The sequence below is a fragment of the Schistocerca gregaria genome, unplaced genomic scaffold (genome assembly GCF_023897955.1).
Source record: "Schistocerca gregaria isolate iqSchGreg1 unplaced genomic scaffold, iqSchGreg1.2 ptg000099l, whole genome shotgun sequence".
Classification (NCBI taxonomy): domain Eukaryota; kingdom Metazoa; phylum Arthropoda; class Insecta; order Orthoptera; family Acrididae; genus Schistocerca; species Schistocerca gregaria.
In genome coordinates this window covers 1209573-1231710 of record NW_026061714.1, presented here as the reverse complement: position 1 = coordinate 1231710, position 22138 = coordinate 1209573, and the positions used below count along the sequence as shown (strand labels likewise).

Genomic DNA, 22138 nt, shown 5'->3' with positions numbered 1-22138 from the left:
GACGGAATCTTCTCACGAAATTCCAATCACCAACTTTTTCCTCCGAATGCGAAAATATTTTGTTGACACCGACCTACGTAGGGAGAAACGACCACAACGATAAAATAACGGAAGTCAGAGCTCGTATGGAAAGACACAGGTGATCATTCTTTCCGGGTGCTATGCGAGATTGGAATAATAGAGACTTGTGAAGGTGGTTCGATGAACAACCTGCCAGGCACTTAAATGTGATTTGCAGAGTATCCATGTAGATGCAAGTATAGGTGGTCACATTTTTACTATCCCCTGTATGTGCATATCGCTTCACACGACCTTTGTTACCTCAATGTCGATATCGGCATCATTTTCGAAATATGTGAGCTTTCTTATATTATCTGTAATGTTAATATACAACATGAACAGTAAGGCTCCCAACACGCTTCCCTCTGGCACAAGTGGTTACTTTTACACGTATAGATGAACTCTCCATTTAGGATGAGATGATGTGTCCTCCCTACAAAAATATTTTATTGGCCGTACTTTATACGGTGCAGGCAAATGGTCAACTACAATTGCTGTTTACTGTGAGGTAACCTCTAGCGTATCAGAAGCAGTTTAGGAACATTTTTTCAAATGAGTATACGCACTCGTATTTCGGCAGGTGCACAGTTTTGCCATTTCAATTTTTGCACGTTTCACAGATACCTTTTCGAAAATTTCGAGCAAAACAAATCGAAATCTTTATTACATCATGAAACAATGAAGAAGCAAATGTGGGTTTGTTCGCAAGCCCGAAGCAACATCTGGTACAAGAATCATGGATTTTAATAAAGTAGCTGTCGATAGGTTTTTTTCGTTGCTTACAGATGTAACTGACAATCACAAACTAATGACTTCTCAAATAACTAATTGTGATGGAACAGGCGTCTCGGTTAATGCTAAAAACTAATCGAACATCGCAGCTTGCAAAGGGAACCGTCCAGTGCGATCGTTAACATCTGCAGAAAGGGGCAAAACTGCAACCAGCCTCATTAGTACGTCAGCAAGCGGAGCTGACATTCCTCCTACGATTATTTTTCCACGAAAGAAGAAGCAGAAAGAATTTGAGTTAGGACAGGCAGCAGGAGGTTGCGCTGAGGTCCACAGCACAGCATGTATGGCCACAGAGTCCTTATTTGTATGGTTTCCACAATTAGTGGTATTTTCTAAGGCATCAAAGCAGGTCCCAGTTCTCCTTATATCAGATGGCCACTCAGCACATACCACGAACATTGACGTTATGGACTACGCGAGGGAGAGTGGCGTTTCTTTACCACCACATTGCTCTCACAGACTTCAGCCGCTTGATGTTTGTTTTATAAATCCTCGTTATAGTGATCAGCTTCGAAAATGGCTACGGAACCATGCAGCGAAAGTCGTAACTATCTTTGAAATTTCAACGCTTTTTGGTTCAGCTTTCGTCTAAAGCGCAACAATGAAAACCGCTATTAAAGGTTTCGAAGCTACTGCAATATGGCCCACGGACCCATCCATATTCACGACGCACACTTCCTCCCGGCACACACAACTGACAGCGGACGTGATAGGCCGTCAGATAAAGAGGTTATTATATCTGAACAATTGGAATTGCCTTCACCTAGCACACCAGCTGAAAAAGACGACTCAAACGGGCTGGATAATCAAGGGGACGAGGTTTCAGCGAATTGTTACAATGAACTGCCGCGTAGAATAACAAAGTTATTGGGGCTAATTGTTCTAATCTTGGGTGCTCTTGGATGACAACTGACAACACAACCTCCTCATTTCATATTTCACCTGAGATTCTGATTTTCTTGTCAAAAGTTAACGAAAGCAAGAAAAGAGCGAGACTGAAAAGGGGGAACAACGTTGTTTTAACTGATTCGCCGTACAAAAAAAGAGTTAAAAGTCATTAATGGGAGAAATAGAAAAAAGAACATTGACAAAGAAGAAAGAGCAAACAGAAAACTTTCTGCGAAAGAGAATAAAATTAAGAACTCAAAAAAGAGAGAAAGATTCTGAAGGTAAATGGAAAAAAGGGGAGAGAATACAATACTAACGAGAGTGATTATGAGGAAAGTTCTGACTGTCAATGTGTATATTGTGGTGGGTTATATTCAAAATCAGTTGGAAGTTGGGTCGCTTGTTCCACCTGCAAAAAACTGACACACGATTCTTGTGCAGGAATAGATAGCGAAGATGATGAGTGTCTCCCCGTGTGTGAATTTTGTAAACAGCCTCAAGGAAAGGATACGATTCATGAAAACTGTAGTTTGACATTAATACTCACTTTAAACTAAAAAAAATAACGAGCAAGCCAATATTTTCTGCATTTCGGATAATTTTATACGTTTTTGTAATCACTTGTATTTACCACCCCATTGTGACGCGTGCAAATGTTATAAATTTCTGTTTTTGAGTGAGAAAATATTGTTGTTTTATTTTATGGCAATGTTCTTGTATTTTTGTGATTAATACATCATAATGTGTTCATATAAAAATTTGTAACTCTCTTATTTATCAATTTTGTACATTTAATCAAAGTTTTCAACTGTGTACCCCATTATACCTTGGATTCCCCAACGTGTCGGATAAGAAAGATAAAAATACAATCACTACTCGTTTCTTCAACGACAATTTAAGCTGTGTTCTGTGGTTCCTCCCAGAGTTCATCACGATATATTCCGAAAAAAATCATAGTTAACGAACATTATAAATTGCTCTAGAAACGAAGGCAATCGCAGTTGACATTTAATAAGGCCACTGGTATCCTTCGAAATGCAACTAATCAACGTCATGCAGAACGTCGTGGGTCACAGCGGATGGGTGGAATCGAAATATGACATTTACCCACGATCGCTTCTTTTTGTCAATTTGTGCCATTAATTTCTCTGCTCCCTAATCTGATTTCGTATCTCCCCATCAGCTATTCGATCAAAACTTTTTTAGCATTCTTCTACACCACCACATTTCGGAAGTTTCTAGTCGTCTCCTGTTTGGGGAACCAGGCATGTTAACTGCTGATTCGCAATATATTTATTCCGAAAGGCAAAAGGAACCCCGAAAACAATGAAAATAATTTTGTTTATTGGTGATTGTACCAGTTTTATTTACACTTAGTGTGAATATGAAAGTATTTTAGTCCAAATCCGTATTTGAAGGTTCTAAATGTCGGTTTAAATGGCAGCTTGCTATGTAAGACATGCCCACTTGTTTCTCTGTGCCATCTCTTCTTTGAGATGATAAGCCTAGGGACATTTTACCCGTAGCTTTGAGCTTTCACCTATTGAATACATTTTTTCTTGTCTCGTAGTCAGTTGTTTGCTAGAGTAATAACGTTTCTGAACAAAACAAATGCCAAGATCTACCCACAAAGTTTTCGAAAGAAGTTCTAGAAGACTTGCAAGAAATAAAAAAGTAAATATCATGAAACAAATGTTATGTTTATGTACAGCATGCGTACTATTGGAAAGTGAAAGAAACTATGAATTTAAATGAGCGCATGTACGACGGTAAGTGCAATACAACTTTAAATTTTCCGTAACTTTTCTAACTAAATGTACCTTTCCTCTCAAACCATTTATCCCAGAACCATGGAATTCTAACGACCAGTTTTCTTACTCGAGGGCATGAAGAGTCGAGGGATATGAAAGGGAAGCAGTGGTTGGGAAGAGAGTGAGACAGGGTTGTAGCCTATCCCCGATGTTATTCAATCTGTTTGCTGAGCAAGCAGTAAAGGAAACAAAAGAAAACTTCGGAGTAGGAATTAAAAACCATGGAGAAATTGTATTATAATGAACACTATGGTCTTTTAATTTTTGAAATTTGCCCGCAAAACCTGTCTTTCAAAATTTTTCTAAAAATTTCACTATTAATATATTATTCATGAAAAATTGTCAGCTTGTTGGAAAATAGTGGAAATGCATGTAAGAAATGTTTTGTGTTTTACCGTTAATATAACACAACTTAGAATAAGGGTCATATAAATAGATCAGTTAACTGGTGGAGATGGAAGATACGTTCTCCCCGTGAATATTGTGTTTAAAAACAAATGAATATTTTCAAATCAACAGCTCATTTCATGAAGTCATAACTAGAAGTGAATAATCTCCACAAAAATTGGTAAGTTAATTACTTTGGTGCAAGAAAGTCTGCATCATTAAGGAGAACGATGTTTTCAATAACTTGCCGGCAGCCATAAAAAGCTTTACTACTGACAGATTTCAGTTTACGAGGAGCCTAAAGGATTTCTTGCTAACCATCTCTTCCGACACCATTAATGAATTGAATTACTTAGTAGAACAAGCGCGCGCGCGCGCGCGATTGAGTGTGTGTGTGTGTGTGTGTGTGTGTGTGTGTGTGTGTGTGTGTGAGAGAGAGAGAGAGAGAGAGAGAGAGAGAGAGAGAGAGAGAGAGAGAGAGAGAGAGAGAGAGAGAGAGAGGGGGGGGGGGGTCAAATAATACGTGTACTATCAGAAGTGTGACCAAATTTTCATTCCTCGTTCATGATCAGTCCATTTGCGGTCTGTGGATAATAAATTAGCATATTATTTTCCCATTGAGTATCTCCCCATTATGGATCAATTTCAATGGAAAGTACATATAATCTAACCCTCTTGTCTGCCCCACTTCTGTTGAAGGTTACACATGAGACAAATACGTTGTTGTTGTTGTTGTTGTTGTTGTTGTTGTCTTCAGTCCACAAACTGGTTTGATGTAGCTCTCCATGCTACTGTATCGTGTGGAAGCTTCATCTCCCAGTACCAACTGCAACCTACATCCTTGTGAATCTGCTTAGTGTATTCATCTCCTGGTCTCCCTCCTCGATTTTTACCCTTCACGTTGCCCTCCAATATTAAATTGGTGATTCCTTAATGTCTCAGAACGTGTCCTACCATCCGACCCCATCTTCTAGTCAAGTTGTGCCACAAAGTTCTCTTCTCCAGTATCCTATTCAATACCTCCACATTAGTTATGTGATCTACCCATCTAATCTTCAGCATTCTTCTGTAGCACCACATTTCGAAAGCTTCTATTCTCTTCTTGTTCAAACTATTTATTGTCCATTATTCACTTCCATACGTGGCTACACTCCATACAAATACTCGGAGAAAAGACTTCCTGATACCTAAAGCTATACTCGATGTTAACAAATTTTTCTTCTTTAGAAACACTTTTCTTACCATTGACAGTCGACATTTTAAATCACTCCTAATGCGTACTCCCAGATAATTTATGGAATTAACTGCTTCCAGTTGCTGACCTGCTATTTTGTAGCTAAATGATAAGGGACCTATCGTTCTATGTATTCGCATCACATTACACTTGTCTACATTGAGATTCAATTGCCATTCCGTGCACCATGCGTAAATTCGCTGCAGATCCTCCTGCATATCAGTACAATTTTCCATTATTGCAACCTCTCGATACACCACAGCATCATCTGCAAAAAGCCTCAGAGACTTTCCGATGTCACTCACCAGGTCATTTATGAATATTGTGAATAGCAACGGTCCTATGACACTCCCGTGAGGCACACCTGAAATCACTCTTACTTCGGAAGACTTCTCTCCATTGAGAATGACATGCTGCGTTCTGTTATCTAGGAACTCCTCGATCCAAGCACACAACTGATCTGATAGTCCGTATGCTCCTACTTTGTTAATTAAACGACTGTGGGGTACTGTGTCAAACGCCTTGCGGAAGTCAAGAAACACGGCATCTACCTGTGAACCCGTGTCTAAGACCCTCTGAGTCTCGTGGACGAATAGCGCGAGCTGGGTTTCACACGGCCGTCTTTTTCGAAACCCATGCTGATTCCTACAGAGTAGATTTCTAGTCTCCAGAAAAGTCATTATACTCGAACATAATACGTGTTCCAAAATTCTACAACTAATCGACGTTAGAGATATAGGTCTATAGTTCTGCACATCTGTTCGACGTCCCTTATTGAAAACGGGGATGACCTGTGCCCTTTTCCAATCCTTTGGAACGCTTCGCTATTCTAGAGACCTACGGTACACCGCTGCAAGAAGGGGGGCAAGTTCCTTCGCGTACACTGTGTAAAACCGAACTGGTATCCCATCAGGACCAGCGGCCTTTCCTCTTTTGAGCGGTTTTAATTGTTTCTCTATTCCTCTGTCGTCTATTTCGATATCTACCATTTTGTCAACTATGCGACTTCAAGAGAAGGAAGCACAGTGCAGTCTTCCTCTGTGAAACAGCTTTGGAAGAAGACATTTAGTATTTCGGCCTTTAGTCTGTCATCCTCTGTTTCAGTACCATTTTGGCCACAGAGTGTCTGGACATTTTGTTTTGATCCACCTACCGCTTTGACATAGGACCAAAATTTCTTACGATTTTCTGCCAATTCAGTACATAGAACTTTACTTTCGAATTCACTGAAAGCCTCTCGCATAGCCCTCCTCACACTACATTTCGCTTCGCGTAATTTTTGTTTGTCTGCAAGGCTTTGGCTATGTTTATGTTTGCTGTGAAGTTCCCTTTGCTTCCGCAGCAGTTTTCTAACTCGGTTGTCGTACCACGGTGGCTCTTTTCCATTTCTTACGATCTTGCTTGGCACATACTCATCTAACGCATATTGTACGATGGTTTTGAACTTTGTCCACTGATCCTCAACACTATCTGTACTTGAGACAAAACTTTTGTGTTGAGCCGTCAGGTACTCTGTAATCTGCTTTTTGTCACTTTTGCTAAACAGAAAAATCTTATTACCTTTTTTAATATTTCTATTTACGGCTGAAATCGTCGTTGCAGTAACCGCTTTATGATCGCTGATTCCCTGTTCTGCATTAACTGATTCAAATAGTTCGGGTCTGTTTGTCACCAGAACGTCTAATATATTATCGCCACGAGTCGGTTCTCTGTTTAACTGCTCAAGGTAGTTTTCAGATAAAGCACTTAAAAATATTTCACTAGATTCTTTGTCCCTGCCACCCGTTATGAACGTTTGAGTCTCCCAGTCTATATCCAGCAAATTAAAATCTCCACCCAGAACTATAACATGGTGGGGAAATCTACTCGAAATATTTTCCAAATTATTCTTCTGGTGCTGAGCCACAACAGCTGCTGAGCCTGGTGGCCTATAGAGACATCCAATTATCATGTCTGAGCCTGCTTTAACCGTGACCTTCACCCAAATCATTTCACAATTAGAATCTCCGTCAATTTCCTTCGATACTATTGCACTTCTTATCGCTATAAACACGCCTCCCCCTTTACTGTCCAGCCTTTCTCTGCGATATACATTCTAATCGGAGTTCAGGATTTCATTACTGTTTACATGTGGTTTCAGCCAACTTTCTGTCCCTAGTACTATATGGGCGTTGTGACCGTTTATTAATTAGAGCAGTTCTGGGACCTTTCTATAGACGCTCCTGCAGTTTACTATTAGCACATTAATATTGTTATTCCCTGTCGCATTTTGCCTACTCCTGCCTTGCCGCGTCTCAGGAGGCGTCTTGTCGGGCCTAGGGAGGGAATTCTCTAACCTAATAAAAAGCCCATGTGCACTCCACACGTACTCCGCTACCCTCGTAGCCGCTTCCGGCGTGTAGTGCACGGCTGACCTATTCAGGGGGACCATACATTTCTCCACCCCATTGCGGAGGTGGAGAAATTTGCACCCCAGCTCTCCGAAGAATCGTCTGAGCCTCTGGTTTAAGCCTTCCACTCGGATCCAAACCAGAGGACCGCGATCGGTTCTGGGAACGATACTACAAATAGTTAGCTCTGATTCCACCCCGCGAGCGAGGCTTTCCGCCTTCACCAACTCCGCCAACCGCCTGTACGAACTGAGGATGACCTCTGAACCCAGACGGCAGGAGTCATTGGTGTCGACATCAGCAACAATTTGCAGTCGGGTGCACCCAGTGCTCTCTATCGCCGCCGGTAGGGCCCCCTCCACATCTCGGATGAGACCCCCCGGCAAGCACACAGAGTGAACACTGGCCTTCTTCCCCGACCTTTCCGCTATTTCCCTAAGGGGCTCCATCACCAGCCTAACGTTGGAGCTCCCAATAACTAATAAACCCCTCCCCCCGTGTGCCTGCTCGGACCTTGCTGAAGGAGCAGCCACATGTCCATTCACAGGCAGAGCGGGCGATGCCACACGGCCAGCCTCCACATTGACCCTCCGCCTCGTGCGCCGCGAACGCCGCTGAACCCGCCACTCCCCTTGGGGAGAGGGTGGCCAGCCGCGCCCGGTACCCGCGAAGATGTCTCGACAGCAGGGACAGTGGGTGAAGCATCTAACACCTGGGGTGCACCATGCGACGCACTAGACTCCCCACTGCCGCTACACTCCGAGGCAGCAAAAGCAAAAACACACGGAAGAAGAAGTGACAAGTAAGAAAAATACAGTTAATACTTAAATTAAGGTAGCTCGCTGCACAGCAGACGTGAAGCAGACGGCGGTTAGGGCGACACATGAACTTACAACATAAAAGTAATAACAGATAAAAATACATGTTCATGAACCTGAGAGAAAATCAGTCCATAAGTTTAAGCAAACGCTATCAGCAGTACAATGAGAATCAGCTTAATTTTTCAATTAACTCCCTCGACAGAATAGAAGGAGTGACCCATGAGGAAACACTCCAGTTTCGATTTGAAAGCGCGTGGATTACTGCTAAGATTTTTGAATTCGAGTGGCAGCTTATTGAAAATGGATGCAGCAGTATACTGCACACATTTTTGCACAAGAGTTAAGGAAGTCCGATCCAAATGGAGGTTTGATTTCTCCCGAGTATTAACCGAGTGAAAGCTGCTTATTGTTGGAAATAAACTAATATTGGTAACAAGAAACGACAATAAGGAATATACATATTGAGAGGCCAATGTCAAAATACCCAGACTCCCTGAACAGAGGTCCACAAGAGGTTCGTGAACTCACACCACTTTTTGCCCGAACCTCTCGTTTCTGAGCCAAAAATATCGTTCTAGAATGGGAAGAGTTACCCAAAAACATAATACCATACGACATAAGTGAATGGAAATAAGCAAAGTAGACCAATTTACTTGGCGAAGTATCACTCACTTTCGGTACCGTTCGAATAGTGAAAATGGCAGTATTAAGTCTTTGAACAAGATCCTGAACGTGGGCTTTCCACAACACCTTACTATTTATTTGAACACCTAGGAATTTGAACCGTTCAGTTTCACTAATCATATGCCTATGCTGTGATATTAAAACGTCAGGTTTTGTTGAATTGTGTGTTAGAAACTGTAAAAACTGAATCTTACTGTGATTTAACGTTAGTTTATTTTCTACAAGCCATTGACTGAGGTCATGTACTGCACTACTTGAAACGGAGTCAATGTTGCACACAACATCCTTTACTACCAAGCTAGTGTCATCAGCAAACAAAAATATTTTAGAGTTACCCGTAATACTTGAGGGCATATCATTTATATAAATAAGGAACTACAGCGGCCCCAACACTGATCCCTGAGGAACCCCCTCCCCCTTGACAGTACACCACTCAGATCCCCCATCATACTGTATTACGTTCCCCCATTTCTGTAGATCGTTCCCTAATGCTCTTCCTGAAACACTGTACAACTTCTGATTCTGTCAGTTCTTTCAGGTCCCATCTCCTTAAATTCCCAACTTTTTCCAGTTTCTTCAGTTTTAATCTACAGTTCATAATCAATATATTGTGATCAGAGTTCACATTTGCCCCTGGAAATGTCATACAATTTAAAATATGGTTCCTAAATCTCTGTCTTACCATTATATAATCTATATGAAATATTGCAGTATCTCCAGGTCTCTTCCACGTATACAACCTTCTTTCATGATTTTTGAACCAAGTGTTAGTTATGATTAAGTTATGCTCTGGGCAAAAGCCTACCAGGCGGCTTCCTCTTTAATTTTTTACCCCCATTCCATATTCACCTACTAGGTTTCCTTTTCTTCCATTTCCTACTGTCGAATTCCAGTCACCCATTAATATTAAATTTTCATCTCCCATCACTATCTGAATGATTTCTTTTATCTCATCACACATTCCATCAATTTCTTCATCATCTGAAGACTACTTTTACGACTTTGGTAGGCGTGGGATTCGTGGCTATCTTGGCCACAACAATGCGTTCACTATGCTGTATGTAGTAGCTTACCCGCATTCCTATTTTTATTAATTATTAGACCTACTCATGCATTAGCTTCATATTAGCCTTCCTAATACTTAAATCTATATCCGATGTTAACAATGACGCCGGTGGATGGACTATCACGAAATTACTGACCGTCGAGAATGTCACAAATATAACCGACAAGCTAATGGGCCCTTCACAGGAAAAGGTTTTTTGCCAGAAAACGGGGAAAACTGAAACCCAGCAAATGAGTAAAAAAGTGTATATTCACTGACAAAAAAAATAGTGTACGCACACAACTTACACAACAATAGTCTGGGATTACTCTATTACGTAATACAGTTTTTGTGATTGTATCTTGCAGCTTTAGTTATTTTTAATTAAAAGAGGCTTTAAAAGGACAGAAAGAACGTGTTGGACTACGCTACAGATCGTTCTGTTAGCACAGTGTTTACTTTGTAATCACTTTCGTTGACTTCGGCAACTCTCAACAGAAATCTCCAACCTAACCGAGACAATGTGCTACGATACAGCCGAGATCATGACAAGAGAATGGGCTACATCACACTCGAAGTAAATGTATATAGGTAAGGATCCCCATGACCTGTATACGTCTGTTATAAAAAATCTCCAAGCCACTCTCCTCAAATAGACCGCAATCTTCTCTTGACCTTCAACTGTTACTATTTCAGAATTGAAAACCAGATTCAAAGAAAATTTGGCTACAAGGCACAAAACTAGAAAAATAAAAATAATAAAAGTGAGAACGTGAAACATGTTAGCAATAACCATAAACAGGAGATTTTACAGAAAATAAAATTGAGAAAGGAAATTATTAATATTATCGACCGTTTAGGAACTCTAGGCTACGAAAGGGATGAAAACACATATCGAATAAGTGGTGGAAGAGTTAGTGTGTTTTAAGATTAAGTCCAAACAAGAATTAGAGAAAAACATATCGACGCAAGGCCTCTATTACGAAAAATTGCTAAATCTCGAGACAAATTGTGTCCTTCTGTATTTGATGAAATGTTTTGGCCCCTAGTACGGATGAAACAGTATCTGCAATATCAACAGGAACTTCGGACATGTGTTTCATATTTCATCCAAGCCTGCAGTCTATAAATATTTAAACAAAATACTATAACAAAATACCACTACAGGGGAATTACTTACGGAGTAGTTCTTGGTAAAGAAACACAGGACACAATTACGTATGTGGGCTTAATACGAACTACAACTGTGTTTATAAATCGCTATAGTTGCCTTGGACTAACGACGAGCGAATATCAATATAACCTGTACGCTTTTCAAAGCTGTTATCCATGAAAAAGCTAAACCACGTATCGCGAACAAAATACTATTTAACACCGAAACAATGATATTAGCTGACAATGGGCACAGACTTTAGTCAATGGGCACTGTCGAAAATTTGTGCCAGACCAGGATTAGCACCCGAGTCCCCTGGTTACTAGGGAGAGGCAATGATCACTGTGTCCGAATTACACAGTGGTCAACAGAATATCACGAACTGCCCGAGCATGCCGTTCGTTAGATCCAAATTCTCAATTTCTCCATAGACTGCTGATGCACTGCTCCTTGAACATAATCCTCCTCCCCTTAATTATACAGTACATGGCCAAAAAAACAGACACCGAATATATGCAAACTTGGCCTTACGAACATTGCAGACGTCGGCTATGTAACACACGTCAAACTTCAAAGAATTTACCAATTCGTTGCATTGTTTACTATAGACCACAAATCAAGTAACGTAAAAAAAGCACTGCGTCTATTGAGATCATGATTCAGAGTTTAAAAAAAACTAATAAGTCGCCTACATATTACAGTTGCTGCCAAAAGAGGAGAACCATTATTTTCCCACAAAAGGAAATATAGTTAAAATGACGCTTCTATTTCGGTTAGTTTATGCGGTTACTAAAATTTGCCGTGAAAGTTACATAGTGGACTCTACCCTCCCCCCACCAGAAACGTAGTTATCGTGGCTGTTGTGAGACTTTTGTACACAGTTAGAGAAAGTGTGTTAAATGTGGCGCGGACGGAAACACTAGGCTACGCTACAGGGCAATCTGCTCGCACAACGTTTAGTCGGCATTCATAATCGTTGGCGTAAACAACTCTCAATCAAATTACCACCTTCCAACCTAACTTAGATCTCGGGCTACACTACCAATCGGCCTGTCATCACAACCAAATATTCATTGAGTGGGGGTGGGGGGATTTCCTGTATCTCTAGGAAAAACTGTCAGTTTTGTCAGACTCAACAGCAAGATTTACCAATGGTAAACACTTTTTAGACGGCTCGTAATTTTAGAATAGTCCTCTTCGTCTTACTTGGCATAAATTGTTCGCTGGCGTCCCAGCAGCTAGCTCCCTCAGTGTCTGCTTCTGCCATCGCACCACGCCAGTCTGCTGTTGTCCTAGCAGACCGAACGCACCGCACATCCGACACCTTCGGAACCACTCACTGGCCAGTTGGCAACTGAGCGGAACACTGTTTACATCGTGAAAGGAAAACTATGCAAAGATGTACACTTAAATGGCACGACTGAGTAGCACACACACAGTAATATCTGAGGAATGTCCTTCGACACGCGCAGAACGAAAGTCTTCTCGCGAACGTACAGCGTCTCTGAAAAAAAATCTAGTGACTATATTCCGGCGTTACGGCCAGGTTCTCATACAAATGAGCAAAAAAGGGTAAATTTGAAATTTTTTTTGAGACAATGAAAATACATTCGAACGATCTGTTTGGGAATTACGAGTGACAATACTATGAGCTTAATTTTAGATTTTCAATAAAAAATGGCGCCCGTAATTATGATTTGATCAAGGGCTTGCGAGACTGGAGTACGCAGAGTGCGTGCAGTGTGGCACCTCAGATGTTACCTGAATTCAAAAATGGGTAACATCAGTTGATACTACATTATTTCTCTGAACTTGAAAATGGATAACATCAGTCGATAATACATAAAATTAATGGGAGCGTATACCTAACCGCAATGAAACAACCTTAAATTTAACGATACAGTGCTAATTCGAACTTTGAGTTCGATTTTGAGGGGTTTGTTTCACTCCTTATGCCTACACAAAAATTAGTTAATATTAACAAATGTCATATTATAGCTATAAGTTCCTAAGAAAAGTGTTTACTTTTAGGGGTCAGAGGTAGAAGTTAAGAGATCGAACCACTTTTAATTTATGCTGCATGCCGTTCTGAGAAAATCGTTACTCGAAAAAAAAAGTGTTCAAAGTTTAGGGAAAACATTTAGTTATATTATTACTTCGATTTGCATGAACTGAGTGTTACACATATATTCTTAATGTCGCTGAAAACGAATCTGAAGTCAGATTTTCAATATTCAAAACAGCTAATCCAATACGGAGGGCAAACGATTATGTTTTGACCAATTTTTACCAAAAATGTATTTTCGTTATTTACGTTTAGTCTGCAATTCAAGGAGTATTTATCAGCCCTTCCTCTACCTCTGATTGTTCCTAGACAGCAACTTCCTGTTCTTCTTGGCAGGAGAAGCCGATCTGTCTAAGCTGGATATGCAGCACTCGGCAGCCTGCACTTGATATTCGTCCGTATTTTCGGTGAGTATGTTTGCATGCATTCTGCAGTATGAATCCTTTTGAGCACGTGCGACACGGGACGAGTTATCATCTACATCTATATGGATACCCTGCAAAACACATTTAAGTGCCTGGCAAAGGGTTCATCGAATCACCTACACAACTGATAATTAATTGAAACCCTCAGCTGCCGACAGGTGTTGTTGATATACTTCGATGGGGACAGCTGAAAAGTGTGCCGCTACTGGGACTCGAACCCAGGATCTCCTGCTTACAAGGCAGACGCTCAATCCATCTGAGCTATCGAGGGCACAAATGAACAGCACGACTGCAGGAATTTATCCCTCGCACGCTTCCCGTGAGACTCACACCCCGAACCGCCCACAATCCGATTACGTAATGTACTTATTAGGTATTTGTCCATCCACTCATTACTGGCTCACACTAAGGTGACGATTCCCGTAAGATTTCCGGTAGCCTGTGCGCATTCGCACAGACGAAGGTCAATGGCTGGGTGACGTTTAACCATAGATATGAAGATAGTAACTGTTCTAGAAAGAACAGGCGCCACTGACGACCTTGCAGCTCTTCTAGAATACATGATAGACCGGCCGATGTGGCCGAGCGGTTGTAGGCACTTCAGTCGGGAGCCACGCGACCGCTACGGTCGCAGGTTCAAATCCTGCCTCGAGCATGGATGTGTGTGATGTCCTTAATTTAGTTACGTTTAAGTCGTTCTAAGTTCTAGGAAACTGATGACCTCAGATGTTAAGTCCCAAAGTGCTCAGAGCCATTTGAACCATCAGTCCGTATGTTTGCACACTACTTACAGTAACTTATGCTAAGGACAACACACACACAACCATGCCCGAGGGAGGACTCGAACCTCCAACGGGGGGACCGCGCGAGCCGTGACAAGGCGTTGGACACATGGCGGGTACCCCGCGCGGCTCATGGCAGCCGTGACACTGCTTCAAACAATGGACTGTAGAAACTTTTGTAAAGCACGGATTAAAAAAAAAAACCTTTCCGTTCCAGGAGTCTAGACAAGTACACCTTTAAAAAATGCAACTACAAAGAAATTGAATTTTCGAACGGGCCAGGGCTTAAAACTTTGAAGAGTTAAATTTTAATGGCCGTTCTCTTGTATGCAAATAGTTTCACAGTAGAAATTTCTCTAGTTTTATTTATTTATTTATTTTTTGCTGTAGGTAAAGAAGGATAGGATTCTGAGAAGGGGGAAGGGGGGGGGGAGGAATCTCGCCTCTCCCACCTTGGAATTCTCAGTACAGAATTTTTATTCATTACGAGATTCTCAGCCACTTGCAGAAGTGATTTCGCGTTATTCTGCAAAACTTTTCCTTTAGCCAATCGTAGCAACTATAGGATTCCGTTCCTGCTGCATGACATGTCTCGGAACTTAAACTGACCAACTTATTTGCATAAAGAGCTAGCTTATCATCCGCTTCTTTACTTACTTAGACCGTTCATGGTCTGCAAAGCATTTTTTCTTTAATGGTTTTTTCATGTCTTTTATAAACTGCAACACTTTCTAAACTTTTCTAAACTTAACGCCGTTGAAGCATGGTCTTTTGCTGAATGACCAAAAAGCAATGCTGACAGCTGGGGTCCAAGGTTTTTGTTAATCAAGCCGTTTGTATTCTTGCTTGTATAACGCATATTTCTTTATATCTAACTGAGAAGTGAAATACCGGTTTTCGTAGATGCAGATTTTAAATATTTTAATATAACGCAATAAATATTTCATTAAAATTTTCATCCCCTTATGCTCGAAGTTAAAAACCAGTGAAACACGTAGTTTTTAAAAATTGTAACAGATTAGCCGAATACGAATTGTCAGATATGCTTTCATAATGAACCATTTTCAGAAACGTGGAGCCGGATCTGGGGGTGAATTTCCTTCTCTCCGAGACACCCGGCTTCTTCTTCGACTTAGCCGGCAAACAGGCCGAGGACGCCGGGTGGGGACCGAATATGCAGCAGTTTGTGGATGGCGACGTCGTCACTAGCTGTTGCCTTCGTGCGGGCCTCTTGTGTAAAGGGGGAGCCAACCGTGGCCAAGTGAAGGTCTGTATTCCACAGGAACGAGTTAGCATGGCACTCAGATATTTCCACGAGTCGGCGGACGGGGGTCATTTTGGGTTCTACAAGACCTTGAACCGAGTTCAGGAATACATGTTTTGGCCCAACCTATATCGCGATGGCAGGCGATTTGTTGGCAACTGTGTCCAGTGTAAGCGTGGTAAGCCCGATGTTGGGCTGCACAGAGAACTACTACAGTCGCTTAGGGAGCAGTGTCCTCTGGACCGCGACTCAAAGATCGAAACAACGATCGACGGAAACTGGCGCCAGAAACGCACCAGCTCACTCTATTTCATCCCCTTAGGGGTTGAACTTCCAAAAACACCGAAACACGTATTTTCTTATTTGTAGCCTTGAAGTCAAATACCAATTTTCGTAGATGTAGCCTTAAAAATACTTTCATAGTTCTTCCATAATTATTTATCTCAAAATAAAATGTTCATCCAATATTTCACCTCATAGAGGTTAAATTCCCAAAGATACTGGAACACATATTTCTTTATTTCTGACCTAGAAACCAGATACAAATGTTCGTATGCCTAGCTTCAAAATTACCTTAATAGCTACATGATTCAGAAATCCTTTCATGTCCTGCGTCTCCCCCTTAGAGGTGGAATTTTGAAATATGCAGTATAAGCGGTATAAGATCAACACTCTTTCCAAATCTCAAGGTTTATTTTCCTTGGCGGTCTGGACTGTGTGAGTTTCATAGTAATAGTCCTCCACACACACACACACACACACACACACACACACACACACACACACCACTACCAATGCCACCACCACCTCCTGGGGAAATTTCTGCAGACGCCCTTGTTCCACTGCAGTCATATTTTGCCGACGACCTACATTTAGCAGCGTGGGGGGGATAGTGTCGTGCAACAGACAGTATACTCAGTAGACAACGAACTGTTCGTTGTGAAATCAGCGACATATTAACCGAGACTGACACAGAAGGTGCTGAAGGTGAAGCACACTAGACTCGTGTCTACCACGGCTTCAAATAGTATCGATTTACTATGAACGGAAGTTCCGAAAAGTGAGCAAATAATTTTACAGTAAATTCAGTACCGATGGTGAGGATATACAAAGAAAAACATTTCTATAAAATTTCAGAAATAATGAAATATTCCACTCAAGTCGCTTGACAGAAAACGCAATGGATATGCTTGCACTTAAGACGGAAGGCCCTACGTGCTTACGCAGGCTTACGACAGATCGCAAAATTCGGCAGTAGGCGTAAGCCAACCTCTTGTGCTGCCATCTGTTATTGATGCCAGGCATCAAGGTCTCAGTAGTACGACCATCCACTGGAGAGTAGTTTGCTTTGTAAGCACTCCGTCTTCAGGCCACGAGTGACCTACTGGGACAGCACCATCCGACCGCCGTGTCATCATCCGTGGAGGATGCGAATAGGAGGGGCGGGGGTCAGCACACTGCTCTCCCGGTCGTTATGTTGGTATTTTTTGACCGGAGCCGCTACTATTGGGTCGAGTAGCTCCTCGATTGGCATCATGAGGCTGAGTGCACCCCGAGAAATGGCAAGAGCGCATGGCGGCCTGGATGATCACCCATCCAAGTGCCTTCAACGCCCGACAACGCACTTAACTTCGGTGATCCCACGTGAACCGATGCAACCTCCGCGGCAAGGCCGTTGCCGCAGATATTTTACAGTAGTTGCTTACGTTTCATAATTATCTAGTTTACGGGGAAAATGTAAAAAAGGCGATTGTCACCGAAGCTACAACTAATCTGAATTTCTGGTTAGTTATCAAGTGGTCTTGTGTGCGAGCCTGAATTTTTCATCCTTTGCGGTGGGAATGATTCAAACCCGTCATGTTCTTCTTATGAAGTGTTCTATTTATTTTGCACACAATGATCGTTTGTAGTTGTCTTGAGTTACTAGGTTGATAAATTTTTGTTTGGCGCACGTATCATAACTGAGATTTGCGCTTAATGGCTGAAGGTGAATTAGCGTAATGAGTAGTAGCGAATGTTACAGTAACATGTTTGTAAATTATTTCAGGTAAATTACGTTAGTCGTGTAATATTATCCGTATACCAGTACAGTATATGGGCCAATTACGTTAGTCATGGAATACTATCCGTATAAGACTATGTCACCTTGGTGTCCCGGAATTTGCTTCAATTTTGGAATCCACGAAAGAACTGGAAATTTTCCTTTACACAGCTTTCCATATAATTTCTATTACAGTGATTCAGTCTTGCCTGTCACTCGACTTTTCTGACTGTGAAATAAATTCTATCGCTCAGGTGCTTATTACCTCTTCGTGTTTCCATTTGCCGATATTGCGCATAAACACATATCTCAAAGTTGCTATGGACATTGATGGAGCGACACACTTTTCTATGGCGACACTGCAGTTTATAGATAGAAAAACCGATCAGTTAAAACGACATGGGTATTTTAGTTCTGAATAACCGATGTCTTTCAGTATTTGTTTGCTCTCGGTTATAACAAGTATCTTTTCATTTTTTCCTGATAACCACGTAAAAACAGATATATCAATTAGCCACAGATGTCGTAGTAAAATTTTTAGTTTTCAAATAAACCTTTTTAAAAAAAGACGAGTAATTTTTATTCGTAAGATTTCCATAGCACTGAAATACGGCGTTATTACAGAAAAAAATGGGAAAAGTTATGTATGCCACTTTAATAACACTGCTGATAGAAACGAGCAACAAATGGATTGGTCCAACATTGCCGAGACAATACTGTGCCTGTTATACAAGCAGAGCGCGAGACTGGACACAGTTTCTCGCTGTTGTCGAACGTCAGTTGTAACATAGAATGGCACCATCTGGAAGTCTGGAAGTATTTTACGATATGCGGTACGAGTGAAGAACAAAGTTAGATTTGGTCGACTTGCGACATCATACAAGGAAAAAAGTTAAAATTTAACAAATCATTCATAGTTCTGGATAAAAGTAGAAAGTGCCTGATCTGCTGCTGTGTCTACGTAGTATGCCGTTATCTGCTTTTAGCCCTTAAAAACAGAGAAATTAAAACGAAAAAGAGAGTTCTCCTGCCGCAGTTTTCACTCTTTATCGCGGGACTATACGTAATGCCTGCATAGTGCTGTGATAACCGATTACAATATAATTTTTGAGCAGAGCTTCTAAAAACTATAATCAGTAGGATAATATTGCCAGTTTTCTGTAGTATAGAAGCACTCGCCAGCAGCGAAGATCGGACAAAGTTTTATTTGACTATTTAATTTAAAGAAATTAGAATTATATTAATACCGTCAGTTGCTCGCGGGCGTTGATAAATATCAACGTGGACAAGTGAAAATGTGTGCCGCGACCGGGACTCGAACCCGGGATCTCTTGCTAAAATGACAGACGCTCTATCCATCTGAGGCACAGAGGACAGAGTGTATGGTTCGACTGCAGGGACTATCTCGCGCACGCCTCCTGCGAGACTCACATTCTCACCTTGAATGTCCATACACTACAGTCGTAGAGTCCCACTCCAACACACTCATTCCTCGTGGAAGACATGTCCATATCAATATAAGTATATGGTTCTGGCAATACCAGCCATGACCTTCTTCTGTGAAGATGCACACGTATTCCCCGAACTGGATTTGGTAAGAATGTGTTCCACGAGTAATGAGTGTGTCGGTGTGGGACACTACGAATGTAGTGTGTGGACATGCAAGGTGAGAATGTGAGTCTCGCGGGAGGCGTGCGCGAGATAGTACCTGCAGTCACACTATCGTCTGTGCCCTCGGTGGCTCAGATGGGCAGAGCACCTGCCATGTAAGCAGGAGATCCCGGGTTCGAGTCCCAGACGTGCACACATTGTCACCTGTCGCCGTTGATATATATCGACACACGTGAGCAGCTGACGGTATTAATATAATTCTAATTTCGTTCTGAACGGCTGCAGGTCATCATAAGGGTATTTAATTTGACATTTTGATTCCATTTATCAAGAAACTGAGAAAGTAAAAATTGTTTAATCTTTGTTTGATTTCTACGTTTACTAGAGAAAATAATGTAAATAAAAGACTGAAAATCGGTTATTACAAGAACTGGTATTGTGACGGGCTTTAACAATTAGCTTAAAGAAGGGTTGGGAAACTGATAAGAGCCGAAAACCAGTTATTTCAGCGATAACCAACATTCCCACTGGTGTTCTGAGTGGTAAGATTGACGCACAAGGACAACAAGAACAGTTTCTCAGAAAGGTTACTGGAGCTCTGATGTTCTCAAAATGAACGGGCCAGCCATTAGCGTCTGCGAGGGTGAAGGGGAGGGGGAGGGGAGGAGGTCGGGAGGGGAGGATAGGCAAAAGGGCACTTTCACCCATCGCCCCCAACCCTCCCTGGAATCTGGAGTAAAGAGTTTTTATTCGTTACAATATACTCTTCCAGATAAGAATTCTCCACAATACTGATAAACCTTAGCTTTGGCCAGTTGTAGCGCTTATAGAGTTAGGGTCTTGTAGCTTGATGCACCTCGTAACTGACCAGCTGATTTGTACACAGAGTGCCAGTTTCAGAATCATGCACTCCAGCCCCGACGCGCCTTCCCCCCTCCCCACCACTGGAAATATTTCAGCAGACTCCAGTCTGCCACTGTGCATATATTTTGATAACATCCTGGTTTTAATAGCATCGAAGGAACAGCATTGTGCAGTAAAAGGGTAGACCTAGCACAGAACACACCATTCACAATGAAACGCATCACTTAGTAGATGGTGAAGTACTCTGAAGCTAGCCAGATAGAAACAGAACCTCCTGGCACTGCATCTAACCCAAATTCTAATCTTACACTAATCTCTTGTATGTACCTACCACGCCCTCAAAGAGCCAACGATTTACTATTATCAGAAGTTCCGAAAAATGAGGAAGAAATTGACCCACACTTTTTTGCGTTGTTTATTATTTCGATTACACCATAAAGGGAATGGACTTGTAGCCACAGGTTACACAAGCGATAGATGGTTTAAAATACATAAAAAGAGATGACAATAAGAAACGCTTTTTAAAAACACAATGATGCACGGCTTTTACGATTTTTACAGGAAAAAAATGGATTACAAAATAAAGGTTTTTCAAAAATACGCTGGTAGACAATATTGGGGATTTTTTATCTTTATAGATGACTAGCGGAAAAGCTTGGTGTTGACCAGGCATTTATTTAGAGCTGTGCGTCCACGTCCGTACTATGCAGCGTCTGGCCTTGTCCTGAGTTTTTATGACGTATCTCCCGAAACATGTGTCGTACAATGATATAATTTTGTAGGTACATTCAGCGTCATATGCGGATACTGCCTGCAAAATTTATTGCGAATATACTAGCAAAGAAGTAACAAATTTAAATGTCACGAATGCTGTGATGCCCACACACTTGGGTGTAACTAATGTACACGGGATGCTTGGCACGATCATTATGGCTACCATCACCTGTGGTCGTAATTGGACCAGCTGTGTCGACGTAGTGAAAATATAAATGTGCATAACATGGTAAACGTCCATTCTTCCCAGCCATCAGACCTGAACTACGATCAAAAATATCATAAAAAGTGGTAGGGGCAATGGCCTTGCCGCAGTGGATACACCGGTTCCCGTCAGATAACTGAAGTTTAGCACTTTCGGGCGTGGTCGGCACTTGGATGGGTGACCATATGGGCCGCTATGCGCTGTTGGCATTTTTCGGGTTGCACTCAGCCTTCCGATGCCAATTGAGGAACTACTCGTCCGAATAGTAGCGGCTCCAGTCAAAGGAAACTACCACAACGAGTGGGAGAGCCAGCTCCTCCTCCACCCTCAGTGAGAATGACGTGGCGGTCGGATGGTCCTGATTGGCCACTTGTGATCTGAACACGGAGTGCTTTTTTAAAGTAGTACTCCCTACATAAAACTGACAGTCTAGGCTCAGGGACTGTCCACGGTAAATGCTGCAATGGACCTACGAATACTATTAAAATAACGGTTTGAGTTCTCTTTAATTGTCCAATCATCTGAAGTGAGTCCTTATTGCAGTACGCTGAAAAATAGATTTTATGTTAATGGCGGATAAATTTTATGTGAATGGCGGCAAATTAACTTTACCCTAATGACACACAAGGTCAATGCCGTACTATCACGTAAAGTATTCTCAGATCGAAATGTTTTGCATTACAAAATCTCCAATGTAGATTCATAATACCGCAATTATAATTCTCAAAATAATTTGGAGCTACGTTCAATGCATATTTAAATGCATCTTTCAAAACAATAACAGAATTCTCATTAGATCATCATTATCAGTGGCTAGAGTATTCCTATTATTTCGTCTACCA

At 41.6% G+C, this 22138-nt stretch overlaps 1 non-coding gene across 1 annotated transcript; it reads right to left on the bottom strand.

Moving 5' to 3' along the window:
* Positions 1-13952: 13952 nt before the first annotated feature.
* On the bottom strand, positions 13953-14027 carry Trnat-ugu (transfer RNA threonine (anticodon UGU)). The gene has a single exon. It is a non-coding gene; the product is annotated as a tRNA-Thr (tRNA).
* Positions 14028-22138: the final 8111 nt, after the last annotated feature.